We start from the raw sequence: 5,717 nt of genomic DNA, 5'->3' as shown, positions 1-5,717 counted from the left end.
GGGTCCTGGGATCCTAGGATCTCATTTAGGAAGTAAGACCTCATTTGGGAAAATTTCAACTGCAGAAGTTTAGAAGTAGCTCTTAAGCAAGGCTTACTTTGAATCCATTGGTTCCACAGAGCTATCTCAGTTGGATAAATTACTACTTGAAACAGCCATCACCTTTAGACCTAGCTATAAATACTTGAAAGTACAATCAAATCCAAAATGGAAAATATTTAAAATAGGAATTGACAAAAACTTGCAAATGTGAGCAATGGACTGAACAATAAAATTTTTCGACTATTCACAGTATTTCAGGGAAATAAGATCAATAGCACTGTTAGAAACAATAAGGTTTCCTTGTAACAAATAGGCACCCAAGAATATAACCCTGTATAAAGATTGCAACATTAACTATTTAGTTTAGATGATACTATATGCTTCAGCAGCATGTATAAAAAATTACAACAATACAGAGATTAACAGGGCACTTGCATAAGGATGCTATGAAAATTTGTGAAGTATTCAAAATTTTTCATTCTTCACATACAAGAAATGAAAAACATTAAAAATTGATTACAAAATTACAAGTAAAATTACACGTAATTCATATAATTAATAGTTTGACATCAGTGTATTAAATCTTCACCTTAGAAAGGCCTTTATATTTCCTAACAAATGGGGCAATGTCATGCTTTCTGATGGAGGCATAGAATTCCATTCTGTATATATACCACATTTTCTTGATCCATTCATCTACTGAGGGGCATCTGGGTTGGTTCCAGATCTTAGATATGGTAAATAATGCTGCAATAAACATAGTTGTGCTGATACCTTTAGTGTGGTCTTGTTTGTAAACACTTGGGTAAATGCCCAAAAGTGGGACTGCTGGGTCATAGGGGAGCTCTATGTGGACTCTTTGAGGAACCTCCATACTACTTTCCAAAGTGTTTGAACAAGTTTACACTTCCGCCAACAATGAAGTAAGGTTCCCTTCTGTCCACATCCCCTCCAGCATCTGTTGTTATTAGAGTTCTTGATTTTTGCCATTCTAACTGGTGTGAGGTGGTATCTCAATTTTGTTTTGATTTGCATTTCTTTTATGGCTAGGGAGGTTGAGCATTTCTTCATGGGTCTATTGGCCATCCTTCTTTCTTCTTCAGAGAATTTTCTCTTTAAGTTATTAGCCCACTTAATTTTTGGGCAGTTGTTTCTTTGAGGATTTGTTGTTGGGGGATTTAATTTTTTGAGTTCCAAGTATATTTTAGATATGAGACCCTTGTCCGATGTATGGCTAGTGAAGGTCTTCTCCCAATCCGTTGACATTCTATTGATCTTGCTAGCTATGTCCTTTGTCATGTTGAAGCTCTGCAACTTCATGCAATCCCATTTGTCCAACCTTTCTTTGATTTGTTAGGAAACAGAAAGACTTGGAAAAATTATATTAAGTGAAGTAAGCCAAGCCCAAAGAAACATAGGTCCTATAATTTCCCTTATTTGCAATATCTAGTATATGTATGAGTCAAGCAGAAAAGGTCAGATAAGGGGATGTTAGGAAAATGAACCCTAAGATATGTATTTTAAATGTTTTTTTTCTTTTTTTTAATTTAATTTTATTTTATTTGTGAACATACTGTACAGAGGGGTTACAATTACATGGGCAGGATAATGCGTACATTTCTTACCAAGCATTGCAGCCTCCTCCTTTTTTTACCCTTCACATCCCTTCCCAGCCTCCCCTTCCCCCCAATCCCAATCCTTCTCCTTTGCCCCCCCTCCCCCCCCCCCGCACCGACTTTGTAAATCTCGTTTTGGACATGACAACTTGTGCTTCTCATTGTTGAAACAGGTCCACCTGTATCCTTAAACAATTGGTTTTTCCCCATCTCCTCCACAAGTTATACTGACATCCAATATAGTAAAAGCAGGGGTTATACTCTGGGGGAGGGACATACAAAGCAACAAAAAGATAATCTTATAACTGCGTTAGAAACACATGCATGAAAGAAAAAAAAACATTAAAATACATATCTAAGGGTTCATTTTCCTGACATCACATTATCTGACCGTTTCCCCTTGACTCATACATCTACTAGATATTGCAAATAAGGGAAACCATGGGACCTACGTTTCTTTGGGCCTGGCTTACTTCACTTAATATAATTTTTTCCAAATGTTTTTTTTTTCTTTCATGCATATGTTTCTAATGCAATTATGAGATTATTTCTTTGTTGCTTTGTATGTCCCTCCCCCACAATATAACCCTGCTTTCACTGTATTTGATGTCGGTATAATTTGTGGAAGGGAAGTGGAATAACAAGTCGTTTAAATAAGGATACAGGTGGACATGTTGCAACAATGAGAAGTACATGTTGTCATGTCAAAAACGAACTTTACAACTTGGGGGGGAGGATTGGGTGTGGGAGAGGGAGGATAGGAAGGGATGGAAAGGGTAAACAAAGGAGGAGGCTACAATGCTTGATATGAAATGTACTCACTATCTTGCCCATGTAATTGTAACCCCTCTGTACAGTATTTTCACAATAAAAAAAGAAATAGAAAAAAGATAGGCCTTTATATGGGGCTGGGAAGGTGGATCAGTCTTAGAGTGCTTGCCCTGCAGGCCTGAGGCCTTGAGTTCGATTCCTCAGCACCACATAAGCAAAAAGAAAAAAGCTGGAATTGGCACTGTGGCTCAAGTGGTAGAGAGCTAGCCTTGAGCTTAAGAGCTGAGGGACAGCGCCCAAGCTCAGAGTTCAGTCCCACAACTGGGCCCCCCCCCAAAAAAAAGAAAGGCCTTTACATAGCATATCCTCTATAAAACTTTTGAAATTAGACAACATTTTCGTTCTATCCCAAAGAAATATAATACTATAAGGACCTAGGAAACAAAGGAATCTTAAACTATTTCTATATGGAATGAAACCTGAAAGGAAACATTAATGAAGCTATATATTATAAAGTAGCATAAAATTCAAAGTATTATATCTGGGGGACAATAAAATAGATTATGGACACTATACAAACATAGACTATAGAATATTTTAAAATATACTTTTTCAGACAAGCACGAGAAATATCTTTAGTTTCTGTATTAATTTCAATAGATAAGTTAAAATTATTTCTGATTAAAAAGCCACAAACTCTGAAGAAATCATTATAGATGTATACAAAAACACTTGAATACATTTTGACATCAAAGGCAGGCAATTCACTTGAAAGAATTCCACAGAATCCATGAATTTTTACAGTAAGTGATTGCTGTTATTTGTATTTTGAAAATATTTTGTATGGACACAAAGGATGGAATGGCATTTTTGAAATTTAAAAAAAGTAATTGAATCATTAGGACTTAGTGGAAAAATTTATGCATTCTTCCACAACTTCAAAGAGGTAGTGATACATACTTATCCTTTTAGCAATATCAAACGCAGTTTCTTCCAAATTGTTCTTCAGTCATGGTTTTATGTAATGTTTCATCAGTAGGGGATCAAATGAATTTTTGCTATCTTAATTTCCATCAGCAAGATTCAAGGGGGTCAAGAGGCCTTTAGAATGGGCCTTGGAATCTGCATCATGATGAAGTGAGAAAAAAGCCACTCTGTTATTATTCCACTTATAAGCACTGTGCAGATATGTCCATCCATCTACAGTTATTGTATGTGCCACTTGAGCCACCAACTCAAGGACAATGTCTAAGTGTCCACTGTAGACTTCCTGATGAAGAGGCATATACTCATCGTCATCCCTTGTATTCACATGAGTGACCATTTTGGAAAGTAGTCTCGGCACTGTAGTAAGCCAATTATTTTCGGCAGCACAAAGAAGAAATTTGCTTGGATCCTTCTCTATTTTTTTATTGCAACTGATATCATTTCTCATATTTTCATCTTGTTCCTCATCTTTATCAGAATTGCCTAACCAGAGACTTTGAGTGCCAGTGAAAATGAGGTGTCCATGTATTTCCCTGATAGTTCATGTTGGTTGACCTGCTCAAAAATATCTGGTGAATTTTCTGCATCTTTTTTCACCATGTTTTATTTTCTCTTTTTCCATTTTTACTATTCTAAATTATTCTTACGAGAGTAGGGATTTGATGGAGAGCAGAGGAAAGATGTTCCTCCGTATTCAATGGTACAGACTGAAAATGAGGACTATGGCTGTCTTCATGTGCAGCTTATTCTAGGAATGAGAAAATATGAAATAATGCCTTCTACATTAATGATTTGTGAAATGGCAGAGCAGAAAATGAAATGATGAAACCAAAAATATAAAAGCAAAATAAATTAGGATAATTATGGAGCAATCATATTATCTATGAGAACCATGAAAGAGAGAGAGGAACAGAGAGATGTGCAAGGACCTACCTAGCCACAAATCCATGCCTCTGATCAATTTATAGAGCAAGCAGAATTTTATTTTTTTAAAAAGATGGAAAGAGAATTCATGTATTAACTTGAAATTTGTAAATTCACTTTTGTAGCCTACATAAAGAGACACAGATTTACTAATATACAGACAAGAATCTAAATCCTTGATACTTCTAGTAACATATCTCACTTAAATCAGTTGAATCACACTTTTCCTGTACAATGAAGGAATAGGCCCAGACTAGGAAAGCAGCTAGAGAAGGCAGGCCAATTATATCTGTCACAAAAACTTTGTGGAAAATGGTATTTAGGATTACTTACTGGTGATCCACTTGCACTGGAAACATGATTCTGACCTATTGCTTGCTGATTCTGAACTATTGTTTGATCATTATATTCTCCAAGAAGAAAAAGTGAGAATTGATAACAAAGGACTATAATGCATTTTGATTTCTCATTAAACACTTTCAATCATCAAAATCACATGAAGACAATAGACAGCCCTATTTTTTAAGATGAAAACAGTGACTTAAAAAAACAAGGAATTTACGTAGTCATGCAAAGGAATTCTATTTTATTACTGCATTATACATTTTTTCTAATGTTGGTACCAATAAATATTGGATCAATTAGAAAGCTCATATGTTCAACAGTGAGTTCTATTACACTATATCATGGTATTTTTTGTGTAAGGTCTTAAGAAGAAATTTTCATTACTAACTTGAATTTCTGATAGGACAATATCATCACTCTCAGTTTTAAATTGCTACCTAAGTATGTGCATTAGATAATCGTAGAGAAGGGAATATGTCCAGAAAGGAAGCCATAACTTAACTCAGCAAAAGTAGGTACATTGAATCCTTTTGGAATTATTTTCTGTGCTTGCGAAGATTACTATTGACTTTGTCATTCCTTTGGGGGAAACAAAGTCATATTTACACATTTTCTGTCGGTCGTGGGGCTTGAACTCCAATCCTCGGCACTGTCCCTCAGGTCTTCAGCTCAAATTTAGTGCTCTACCTCTAGCTACAACACCACTTCTGGGATTCTGGTGTCTAATTGAAGATAAATGTCTCATGGATTTTCCTGACAATGGCTTGCTTTGAACCACAATCCTCTGGTCTCAACCTCCTGAGTAGCGAGTATTATAGGAATGAGCCACCAGTACCTGTCTCATATTTGCATTTATGTGCACTAAATGACATTATGTAGACAAAGAATGGAAATTTGAATCAAATGATGTGACATTGCAGCTTTTTAGAAAAATTGAGGTAGCAATAAATATGTCCTCCTTTTCCATGTTGTTACATTAATGACTCATGAGGTGTGGGACTCTAACCTTAGCATCATCTGCTGTCTGCTTTT

At 35.8% G+C, this 5,717-nt stretch overlaps 1 pseudogene; it reads left to right on the top strand.

Moving 5' to 3' along the window:
* Positions 1 to 419: 419 nt before the first annotated feature.
* LOC138803122 (U6 spliceosomal RNA) lies at positions 420 to 518 on the top strand (annotated as a pseudogene).
* Positions 519 to 5,717: the final 5,199 nt, after the last annotated feature.

This window comes from Dipodomys merriami, unplaced genomic scaffold, assembly GCF_024711535.1.
Source record: "Dipodomys merriami isolate MVZ:Mamm:240054 unplaced genomic scaffold, mDipMer1.0.p SCAF_334, whole genome shotgun sequence".
NCBI lineage: Eukaryota > Metazoa > Chordata > Mammalia > Rodentia > Heteromyidae > Dipodomys > Dipodomys merriami.
This window is presented reverse-complemented; position numbering and strand designations above follow the sequence as displayed.